The sequence below is a fragment of the Opisthocomus hoazin genome, chromosome 7 (assembly GCF_030867145.1).
Source record: "Opisthocomus hoazin isolate bOpiHoa1 chromosome 7, bOpiHoa1.hap1, whole genome shotgun sequence".
Lineage (NCBI taxonomy): Eukaryota > Metazoa > Chordata > Aves > Opisthocomiformes > Opisthocomidae > Opisthocomus > Opisthocomus hoazin.
In genome coordinates this window covers 4,600,735-4,613,406 of record NC_134420.1, presented here as the reverse complement: position 1 = coordinate 4,613,406, position 12,672 = coordinate 4,600,735, and positions in this window count along the sequence as shown.

Here is a 12,672-nt window from a genome sequence, read left to right as displayed (position 1 = left end):
GTAATAAATACATTATTAAATACGTATTTATGAATACCTTAGACATTTATTGTTGGAGAATGTGACTCATTCTTTTGAAACATTTGTTCCCTTCATTGTTTATAGAGAATACCCACCTGGTAGGTCTGAGCTTTTTGGCTAATGTATACAGTAGTTAGAACTTGGCCAGACACATTTCATTTTCACTCTTTTTCTTACTTTGTGAAACATGGACAACTGACATTTAGCCATGAGTAAAATGTTTTGTTAATTACACACAGCAACACCTTGCTCCGTTGTTACAATTTTTGCTGTAGCATTGCAGGATTGTGGATCGCAGGCATGGACAGGATTGCTTTGTGTTAACTGTCCTAAAAACATGGAGAGAAACAATGGTCCCTGCTCTAAAGAGCTTCCAGCGAAGTAGGAGAAATGATGGATGGGTGCAGCCTGGCCAGTGGATGACTACAGGTCGTTGCAGAACCAGAGAATGATTTCTTGTAAGATGTATTTATGAAATTTCCACCTATTTTCTCTCTTCTGGGGTTCTCACAGCTAGCTGCCTGTTGGTTTTGGGTTTGGACATTTGCAGGCTTTATGAATCCAGGGATTATTTTACTGTTTGTGTAATTCTGTGGCAGGGTTGATGACACCCCTTCAGAGCGCTTGCTGGGTTGTTCATGAGGGATTTTTGCTGGCTGACTTTAATCTGAAAGTCCTGGCCTACTTCTACAAGGCATTGGCTTGTTTATAATTGAGTGCAAGGTAGCTTTTAAATCTGATTTAGAATAAGTGATGCTTTCAGGGACTAGCAAGAAAATCTTCTTCCCATCCATGGTTAAATTAATTTTATCGTTATGAAGATTTCTTTTGAATAAGGGTGTTAAAATAGAGTTATATGATAGTCTCATGGCCACTGCTTTGCTTAAACTACACTTGAACCTTGCGGATTAGCTGGGAACTTTCTTTCACCAAAAATTCCCGTGCTCAGTGAATTTTTCTGAACTGCAGATTTGTAATAAACGTCAAACCAAAATAGATAATCTGTATGACAGTTACTACTGGAAATTAAGAATATCTGATATCAATACCAAATGTTTCCCATTATATATCAATACTTTAATATTTCTCAAATAATATTATAAAAATATTGACTTGTAGATGCTTTTGGCTTAAAGACAAGGCCTACCATCTGTGACACAAATCAGTTTGTTTTACTTTGGACCAAAGCACGTCAGCTGATCCTTGATTGAATATCACAAACACAAGCAGTTCAAAGCTTGTGAGTTAGACCTGCATAAAGGATGAGGCTGGCTTAGAAGTAGCAAGATGATATTGTGAATCAGTGAAAGTTTCCTGGGTGTGAATATTTTTCAAGCTTTGAAACTTATGAGGGGTAGTTATTGTACAACAATAGACTACTGTCAGAAAATACCAATAACCTCCAACAAAGCTGTGAAAATTGGTACCGGTTATAGTTTGGAATGACTCCTGCAGAAGCAGGATCCCTGCAAGGGGGCACTGGGATGACCAGGCTCACAAGAGAAAGGGTCACAAAGTTGTGCCGTAATTGCCAGCTCTGCAAACTCTGTCCAGATTGAGGGACAGGAAAAGCAACGGAATATGATGGATTCTGCTTTCAGCTAATATTCCACTGTTGATCAGCCCTGTGGAGTTAAGGAAAAGTTTGAACTTGCTGGGTTACGTTTCTTCCCTCTGTAGGTAGGAGATCTGACGAGGGGAGTGACTGAGTGCACAAAAAAAGTGTAGTCTTATGGCTGCTCTTTTTGGTCCTAGCAACTGAGCAGCAGTGAACTCCAGACCCCTAGGTCCTTTTCTAAGTTCCTGAGATTGCAGACCCAGGGGCCTACAATGAATGGTGCAACTTTCTGTGCTGTTTTGGAAGGATAAGGTTGTCTTTATATCCCAACCATCCCTATAAGTAAGCTATGCTTATTGTTTTTACATATAGAATTGTCTCACGGTTTTCCAACAGCACAGATAAAACTGAAGAGTCAGCCGTGCCTTGCTTGTTGGTAGCAGGGGAAGGGACAGAGGGACGGTGACCGATGCTGTTGGGATGAAGCTGCCTTCCAGTAGCTCCTGCTGTCCCATAGGCTTATCTCCTCCTGGGGCACCAACAGCCAGCGTGGCTTGCAGGGGCTGTGCCATTGTAGAGACACGGCCATTTTGGTATTTCCTACCCTCTATTATATCTAATAATAGCGACAATAGTACTGGCAGTGTTAGTATTAATCTGTCCATAATAATAATAACAGCAATGAAAACTAAATAATTAATAATATCAATCCAAAAAATGAGTACTTTAAATAAAATGTTGTGCAGCTGTCTGCTGGTTGATAGAATGTTTGAAATTTGCAAATATTTTGAGGCTTCTGCTGGGTGTTTAAGGAAAATTAGGTCTTGAATAATAGGTTTTGCGAAGTTGTTCTACTAGTTTTAGAAATAATGAAGTTGCTACCTGGGCTGCCTTTCTCTTGACACGCAGCTGCCAGTCAGTAAGTATTTGTGAAGGTCTCTTTTGTCCGCCTGTTGTTACAACTTGATGTGTGTGACACAAACTGGGGAAAATAAGATTCTTACTGCGGGTGTCACTTTTGATTGTGCAGACCAAATGACCAAATTTGTACAGGGAGAAAAGAAACAAGCAGGTAGTTTTCATTTTCTTTTTTCTTCTGTCCTTGCAGATACCCAGGAGGTTAAACACAACTGCCATGAAACATATAGAACTTTAGCAATGCAGACAATGGCAGTACAAATTATTGGAATGAATACAGTGAAGGTTTTCGTCTTTATGTAAGTATTAAAAAATATTTCTGAATTTATTGACTACATTCTTTGCTACAACAAAGTTTGCTAAACTGGCGCCCAGTTATGCTGGCAGGTTTTTTTCCTGTGTTCTGAACACATCTTTGAAATGCTTGTTCACTTCAGGTAGGCCATTCAACACTCCTCACGTGAGAAAGGTTTGCAGATGGATCATTCAGTGGCCATTGAGGGGAAGGAGTGTTAATTTAAGCCAGAGCCACCCTGATGATGCAGTGGTTTGTAGCCTTTTATCAGTCTACATGGCCTTATGGTGAATTCAGGTAGTCTTTTTAAGATAATTCACTGCACAGATATTTCTTTTTTTTTGCACCAATTGCTTTTTTTTTTTTAATCACCCTTATGGTCCAAAAAGCTTAAGACATCTCTGTTTCAGTTCAGAATGAGCAGAAGGATCTAGAAGTTTGGATGAGTGTGCTGGCTCTGAGTCTAAACATGAGTTTAACTTTAAGCAGGGCAGCAGTCTCAATGATACCTGTAGGGTTACTCATGTGCCTGTATTTAAGCAGAGCTCAGATGCTACAAAGGATCTGAAAATTGGGCCTGAGATCTTACATGTTAGAAAAGAAATAGGAATTTCCTGTCTGAGGTACTGCAAATTCAAGTTAAAATCCTACCATGTTCCTTTTTAATAACCCATACAATTACAGATTTTTAATCATTACATACTTATTTTATTTTGCTGACCATGTTTTACTGATGTGAAGTCCAAGACTGAATTTAGAAAGAAATAAAAGTCTTCTTCCATTGCCTATTGCTGTTAATTTAGGCTCTGTTATCTGTGGGTGTGTTGGTACTAGAAGTATGGCATCACTGGGGGTCTACAGTGGCTCCCCCGTGCTGGATCATGTCTCTCTCTTTTTTTTTTTTTCTTTTTTTTTTTCCTTTTACAATGGTTGAGATGTGTTTAATTTATTGTAGGAAACTCTTAAAGATGCAAGATCCTTTTTAGAGGCTTCTACAATAGCCGTGAAGCACTTATTTAATCCCATTGAATGGAGGCTAGATTTACTAGCTGGGCTAGACATGATTTTTGTTCAGGAGTCATCTCGGAGTACATCGAAATTTAAAGATCTTTGCAGAAAACCCAAGGAGAAACAAAAGGAGTAAATTTTAAAAGGAACTTTGTCAAGGAGTTTTAGATGTTAAGCAGATAGAAAAACCATGGTGGCTTGACTGAAACGAGTGTTGGGTTAGCAGAATCGTTACTGATCCGGTGAGACATGCTAATGAGGCACTTTAAATGCAAGTTTGATGGAAAAAGGGGCAATTTCATACCAAAGTGCAGCAAGGTTACTGAATCAAAGAAGGTACACTTCAGTTCTGCAAGAGGGGACAATGCTCCATTGTCAGATCCTTTTTCTTTTGACTTTAAACATGTTTTAACTACACTATTTACTAAATTGTACAATGTGGCTTGCCCACTGATTGAGAATTTATGACCAGAAACAAACCTGTTAGGGAAAAAAGAAAAACTGAGTGTGATCCATACTGTAGCTGCATAAAATAGTTTGAAAGAACTTAACCTGAGCACGGTGGGGGGTGCACAACATGGTTTTCAAGCCCAGGGGCCTAGGATTTGAGTTCAAATAGAATTTTGTCTTTCAGTAACAATTTAAAAAAAGGGAGAGTGTTTGGAGACATCTGTGGCCTCTCAACCTGCGTTAATATAGATGTCTCTGTTTTGTCTTAGAAAGCCTACTTGAGAATCATGCCTTGTCAACTCATCCGGCGTGCGAAATTCCTCAGATTGCATCATGCCCGAAATCCACAAACATCTTGTTTTACTTTCACTCATTGCAAATCTTTTGGTAAAAATAAAGACTAACAACATCAGGACTTGCTCTTGCTGCCACGAAAAATGGTTGCACAGATCTTTCACTTCCATGAAGAAGAATTCAGGCTCCTTTATGAGATTTATTTGAGCAGCTTTTGGGCGTGATTAATACACACACACACACACACACACACACACAATGAAATGGCCTAATTTTTGCCATGTTATTTGTTAAAAGAATAGACAAAATTCAATTGCGGCGAAGAACAGACTCTTTCCTCATCTGGTTCAGCAGAATTGCACAGGATAAATTATAAAACATGTTACTCTGTCTTGGCATAACAGAGCCCCACTTCTGGCACTTATAAGAAATTTCAATTACAGGCATTTTTAAACATTTTTTTTCAAAACTGGAACCTGCCTGTGGCAATTTATTTATGATTTCACATCTTGTGAAAGGATGCTCAGCTGGATTCTGAATGTAACCTCCAATGTCCATGGGTTCCCAGAAGCGCTCCTGGTCAGACTCTGAGACCACAGAACCAGCATAAAAGCAAAAAAGTGACCAGAATGGAGAATCTTAACAGTTCCTTTCTCAGATCCCAAAGTGGAATTTATATGGGGTTTCAAAAATTGCTTTAATTGTTCCCCACATTTCTCTCTGTTTTATTGCAAGGCTTTTAGTTGATATCTCGGTCTAAAAAAGATTATCTCAATATAAAGGTTTACTTCATACATCTCAAAATGAAAAATACATCTCTCACTGCGGGGTCTTATATTGCAAGGCCTTTCTGTAAGCTTTTGGTAGAGCATCTATATTAAGTGGGAAAATTTTATTTGTCAATTGCAATGAAAAAGGTCCGTAATAGAAGTTACTGGATTCAGTGTCAGCTGGGAAAGAGCAATTGCAGATCTACAGACTTCTACGATGCTGCAAACTTGGCTCTTGTTTTGACCCTGCATAGCAAACTTGAGTTGGATTTTCACAGCATATTGGTATTGGGGATTGGTAATTCTGTATCCTTAATATGCATTTCAAGCCTGCATCTAGATGCACATAGATTTGTTCAATAAGAGTTTGTAGTAGCAGAATTTTGCACTTTTTAAATACATCACAGGATACGTACAATATATGACCAGAATGAAAAAGTTCGGGTTTTATGTATAGACTTTTTTACCATGGAGAATGCAAAAGTCTAGGTAATAATAATAAATATTGAAAACTAGGTGGCAGTAATGCCCAGCCATACAGCCCTCCTATGAGCCATGATGGGATGACTCATAGTTTTCTTAGGAATTCAGAGGGTGCTGCAGTCCCGCACTGAAAGGCTCAGAGATTAACAAACCAAAAAAGCACCGGACCAAGTGTTCATATGGGTTCATTCATTTAAAAACACGGAGTTAGTTACGGCCAATCCTCCTCTAAAAAGCAATAACAAGAAGATCTAAAGTGACTATTGTAGGAGAACAAATTAATGCAACTAAGCTTGTTTAAATATGTATGTTAAAAGTATTTTCCTTCCTACCTGCACCGAGTGACAGAAGAAAAGGAGCTGCGATTACTTCTGAAAGTCTCATTTCATGTGGTTATGACCAGGAGCCAGCAAGTATTCTGAAGTCCATAAGCAGATTGCTGTTCACGTCGATGGTTATATATAGTCTATGGGATGGGTATTCCGCTCATGCCAGCATAAGCTGAAAGTAACACGACTAAAATCAGTGGAATCACTCTGTACAAGGACTATTCTTGGCTCTGATCTCAGGAGTTCGTGATGAACATCCTCATTTGTTTAGTGGCATGGGCTGAAGCTGCAGTCCTAGAAGAATTAGACAACTGTAAGATTTATTGGCCGACTTCATTATTTAAATGCTTTATGCTCTCCTTAGATTCACACATTTTAACTGCATGCGCAAAGAAGAATGCGATGTCCTTTTCTGGTCAGCTGAACTGCTTGTGTGGCAGGACTGTGCAGAAAGGTTTGGGGAATCCTGCCTCTTGGATGTGGTTCTCTGTCTGACAGTACTGGAAATACATAGCATTTGTTTCATTCCCATAGATTGTTTTGTTGGAAATTGGGTCACCTAAATATCCTCAGAAGTGTCTGAGCTGCCACAAACTCTTCTTACTTCGGCAGATATTGCAGAGATTTGTTCTATATTTGATTTGAATTTATGTAGCTCTGTCTACGACAAAGATCTTTTGATATCTCCTCCTTATCCAACAAATAGTTCCGTACTTTGCAAGATCTTGCTGTACAGGCTTAAGCTCAGAATAAGTCAGTGGCATTCCTGCTCGTAGTATAGTTAAAGTTGATGTGCTTCCCCTTGTCCTTCAGTAAGAAATATTGAATATATTATAACCCTTCTGCTGTGTCATTTTTCTGGTCTAACTAGGACAGAACGATGGGCTCAGTGTCAACACTTGCTTTTTTGGGGGTGTGTGTGTGGATATTTCCCAGGCCCTTTTCTGTTGTTACTTTTGCCCTTCTGAAATGCATGCAAATAGGATATGACGAGGTCACAAATTTCAGTTACTGAAGAAAGGATCTGTTTCACAAGTTATCTAGAGCATTCACAAAATAGCTTTGCCCAGACCTAGCAATAATAGAAAGGCAATTCATCTTAGCTGTAGGATTAGGTGATAGGTGGTGGGTACCAGCCACTGGTTGATTTGTTAACTAGTAGGTAACAATTAATAGTGAAGTTTTTCCTTAAAACTAATAGCTCATTTTACTTTCTAAACAACTCTTGTTTTCCAAAGCCTCCATTTTTATTCTTTCCGACTCATTCTTGATTTGCATAATAGTGAAGCCTCTCAATCCAGTTTTTCTAGCGCTTTATGAAAAGTGTGATAAGGTTATTGTATTTGTATTTTTTTTTTTTGCATATGTTCAGGTGTTCATTATATTAGGAAAAACATGTCAAGCCTTTTGTACCTGAGCCAAACTGAGTCTAACCTTTCCCAAACTAGATCTCCTGCAGCGGTGAGAAGAGTTATGACCTGCTCCTAAGGATGTAGGATATAGGATATGCTTTGGGGTGACTTGCTAATTCTGGGGGTCATGTAAATAAGCCCAGCAGAAGTTTCTGCCTGTCTGGGATGTAGGCTCTCTTTAGCGATTATCCCCACTCTTTCTTACAGGTATGTAGCCAACTAGATGTGTCTCACCTCTGCAGCTAGGAGCTTGCTTATAAGCACCAAAACCACAGCTGTGAATTTTTGTCTGTCTGTATTTTATAGTCTTAGAGTGCTCTTGGTGATAGACTCTAGGCTTGTTCTCACTCTCCTGGAGGCTTAGAGGAGAACCTTTTCCGTGGTGCTGGTAGCGCGGGGTCAAATCTGATGCAGACATTTGTGGACTTTTGCCCCAGCGAGATTGCTGTCGTCTTCTGATGAACAGAGCTAAGGGCCTATTGGATATGTTCCAATGTTTTCCACTTGAAAAAAAAAAATGTTTCTATAGAATTAAATTGCCAAGTGTTCCTGTTGCTTATAAGAATGCTATTTAAAACAAACAAACTGAGCTGTGATATAGTTATCAACAATACAGAAAAGATCTTAGCAATTACTTTTATAACATCAGAGATCTGATGAGGGTAATTAAAATGTATTGCCGTAAGATTGTAGCACACTTTACACTTTACAATCACATCATAAATAGTAGGATATCTGTGATCTCTTTCATGTCTGTGACTCTGCTTTTGCTTTTACTTAGGAGTGTTAACCAGATGACACTTCTGTCCCCTAATTTATTCTAACAGCCTCTCGAATGCCAAAACTCCTGTTGACGGAAAGCTTGTCCGAGGAAGGAAAAAACAAGCAAATATAGCCTCTGGGTGAGTTTATGGGATTGTCTTCTCTTCCACATTCCATCCATTTATACCTTGCAGAAATCGATGTTACATTTTCCTGCAGAGGGGCGTTGCAGAGTGTTGCATAACAAAAGCCACCGAAGAGAATTCTTAATCTTTTCTGGGAAAGGCAGCAGTATCTTTCATATTTACAGGAAACCAAAAGTAATTCATTAACCTCGAAAACTTGGAAGTGAAAATACTATTTGGACCTATATATACTGAGGGACAAGAATTGATAGAAGTGTGCAGGAAGGAAGATATTTTTCTGTGCACTATTTTCCCAGTTTCCCTTGCATAAATTAGTAAAGAAAGACGTCTGTGTTTCAGGTAGTTGTATATGGCTTTGAAGAAAATGAATACACTTGCCTTAAAATGCAACATATATCTTAACTTTTTCAGTCTTCTGATGAGTTCAGTAAAATAACTTACATGTCTGGAAGTCAAAGACTATTTTGCCTTTTATCTCAGTAGGATCAGGATTGAACCCCAGCATTACATTTCCATAGCAGTCACTTGTGTATTACATCAAAAAGACAAATGGAAGTTTACCAGCAAAAGAAATATTTGTTTCTAAACTAGTCTTTTTTTTGGCCTTAGTTCTGTGAACATGTACGGCCATTTTTTCATATACAGACAGATGTTTAGGGGCCAGGGCAATAGCCATTAAAATCCTTTTTTCGTACGATGTAATACTAGGGGAATAAGCTAGTCAATACTGCGAATGGTATACACTGATTGCTGTGAATGCCTTAAATCTTCCAAGCAGGAAGGTGGCACCTCCTGTTTCTGTTTACAGGAACATTAATCTGCAAACTTAGAAACCCTTCTTTGCATGCAGAAAAATAAGCACATATTTACCACAGTAAGCCTGCTCGTAGGTATGGGTTTAAGAGAGTAGTATTTACAGGATTGGAAGCTTTAATCTAAATGTACACTAATTTTGCCATTGTCTTTGTGGGAGTTTTTATCTACAGAACTTTTCTCTAAGCTGTTCGTCTGAAGCAGTGTAATATTGGTAATGATGCACATATATGCTTTTATACAGTAGTATAAGACTTTCATCATAAATGATCCAAAAGACTTGTGTACATAAGACTACCTTTATAGAATAAGATGTCAGAAGATGTGGGGAACCCCTCCGAAAGCAGCATTACAGAGCCGTTTCCCAACAGAGGATCTGGCCAGAATCCTGAGGATAACTTTCCCATCTCCTGTGCAAACTACGAAAGCATCGGGTATTAGTGATGATGCATGGACAGGACACAGGATCGTTGTTCGGTCTGAAAGGGCCCCACTCCTCGTAATTAGTAAAAGAGCAGTGGTAGTGAGGGCTGAACAAACTCTGTGGTATGCGTTCTTCTGGTGTTCACTGAACAACAGCTGTCAGCAACCTTTTTTCTTTTCAAAGTGCTAAACACAGGTGCGGTGTTAATGCGGATCTAAAGTTATACAGATCCAAATAAGCCCTGTGTAACTTATTTTCCCTTTTGACTAGATTTATCTATAAATGCCTAAAGCATAGGCTTTATACCACCGCTATAACTGTGGTATAAATACACTGTACTGAGATGCACTGTGTTATGCCTGTCTCTGTAACTTTACTAGCATTCTTTTGTGTGTAAACACTACCACCTGATCCTGAAAATCTTTCTCACCCCCCCTGGAATCTGGATTTTCAGGCTAGAGGGTTGCCTCAAAAAAAAAAAAAAATCTACAAGTAATTACCAAGTAAGTGTTCCTTAGGCAGTCCGTGTAGGAAATGTCTTTTTTTCTTTGTTTTTTTTTTTTTTTTAACATTTAGAACATTTGTAGATTTTATTTTTTTGTTACAGATAGATAATAGAATTAACAGTCTCATTTAGCTCGCATATGCCAGCTAAAAGGCTGACCCTTGCAAGAGGTTTAATGGATTCAAAAGGCTCTAAAGCCTCTGTCATTATATTTCAATTAGTATATCACATGTTTTTATGAGTTTTTCCAACAGAAACATTATGTGGAAACTGTATAAGATCTTTAGTGGATTCCTGAATGCTGTGGACAATAAAGGATATTACAGCTTTATTCTGTATTTCCCAGTGAACTTCTTAACCATTGTAACCTTTTAGTTTTGTCTGTAGAAGACCATACAGGGACCTGCCTTTCACTGATTTAGTTTTAAGCTATTGTAGTTACACAAATATCTGTTGAGTCTGCTCATGTCAAATTCTTAATTTTTGATTGTACCTCCTCTACTGATCCTCTAATTGTGATACCTGAATGCTGTCTCTGGGGACCGATCAGTGAACTGTGAGGCTGTCTCTGCACAGAGCAGGAACAAGATGGAGAACGGCAGCGTAAGCCTCATTGTGCAACCTCACCTACACGCTTCTGGTCTAGTATAGATTAACCACCCTTAAAAAGAAGGTCGTATAACCTAGCCTAGTTATCTGCAGCTGACTCCTGTAGGTCCCTGCAACCTCCCACCAAATCCAGCAAGAGGAGAGTCTGCAGCCTCTCAGGACTGTGTCTGATGTGACCAGAACAAACCAAAAGTGACAACAGTTTGTGATGGAAAGGCAGTGGAAGAGTAAGGGGAAAACTGTGAGTAGAAAGAAATGAAGCTGTTTTTGCATATGTGTCCTTGCTTGTTTTTACCCTATGTCCGAGCCAAAATTAATTTAGTATTTTCTAAGTCCGAGCCAAAATTAATTTAGTATTTTCTAATGTTTTTGTAGAGGTTTTTTTCTTCTCTGACTTGATCAGAGATGGCAAGTGGGACCAATCTCTTCTGAAAACATAATGGCCTGAGATTTCCATTTTGATCTTTTTATCGAGGGTTGCCAGTTTGAGTGCTGATGCAAACTGGTGAAGCATCTACTCACAGTCTGCTTTGCTGTTGTCCTACACTTTAGGTCTGGCTTTCAAGGACAATACAAGCTCTCATTCTTCACTGATAGCGCTCTACACCTGCTATAACTGCTCACTTCACATTTTCCTGATATACAGATATGCATGTGTATGAATGACCTATCTTAGTTTTCCCAGCTGTGTGCCTTATTTCTAAGGCTATTAAAGAGCTTAACTGATTATAATAAAGTTATGGAATGTGAGAGGTATTGGTCTAATTTTACAGGTGATTATCTCCTAGAGAAAATTCTGACAGAGTTTCATCAGATTAGTAAAGTTTTCCAGGTTTCTGTAAAAAAAAAAAAAAAAAGAGAGAGACAGAGAGACATTTCTAGTAAGATGTTCTAAAATCGGTTAAAAAGACTCCCAACACAATAAAATGGAAAACATTCTTTGCTGGGCCTCAGATTGGCTTAGTCCTTACTACAAGCTAACACATTTTTGCTGAAAGGAAATGGACACAGACAAAAAGTCTAAAACACAGAGTTGTTATGAGCATTTTTAGAAACTGGGAAGGACAGAATCAAAATCTCCCTCCTCGTTTCTTGCATCAGGAAGAAATTCCTCTCTCCCCCATAATCCAAACACATTCAGGTCACCGGTCCCACGCTCTCCCAGCATTTTGGTGCTGCGTGTTTTTACGTAGTGTGATATGGCTCCTTGGAACCGATTCTGTGAGTGCCACTGATGTGTCATGCTGATCTGCCTCTGGGAATACCTGTTTAGAGGTGGGAGACTTTGGTGAAGGACTCTGCCTTTGGAATATGATGCCCTGCGCATATGAGCTCATTTGTCAGCCTCTTCCATACCTGCAGTCGCACAAACCTGGCCCGTCGTGCCGGGAGAGTGCAGCCTCCACAGCAAAACAGCCTGCCTGTTACTTCTGTTCTGGGCACCCTTGCTGTGTCGGGGCGGTGGCAGAGGGCTGGATGGGGGTCCTGGAGCAGCAGGTCTCAGTCGGAGCCAGCGTGGAAGCAAGTGCCTCTTCTGTCTGCAAGGTTCTCACCCCTTTTCCTACAGGTGGAAAGGCAGTCTGGGTGGATTTACCTACACCTCATCGCCTTGGAGCGTGAGGTGGGTGGGGGTGAACTGAGCCACCGAGCAAAGCTATTGCAATGGCCACTTTCTGCAGAGTGTTTCCGCTTTGGTGTCAATTTTCAAATGGAAAATATTTCATGTGCCACCACAAAACAGAGATACTGCAGAGTTACAGAGCGTTGTTCTTGAAACCTGCCGTGAAATAAATATATATATGAGGTTATAAAAATGGGTTTTGTATAAACTGCCCTCTTTTCGCAAACATTTCACTTCCTATAATTGTATGCGCT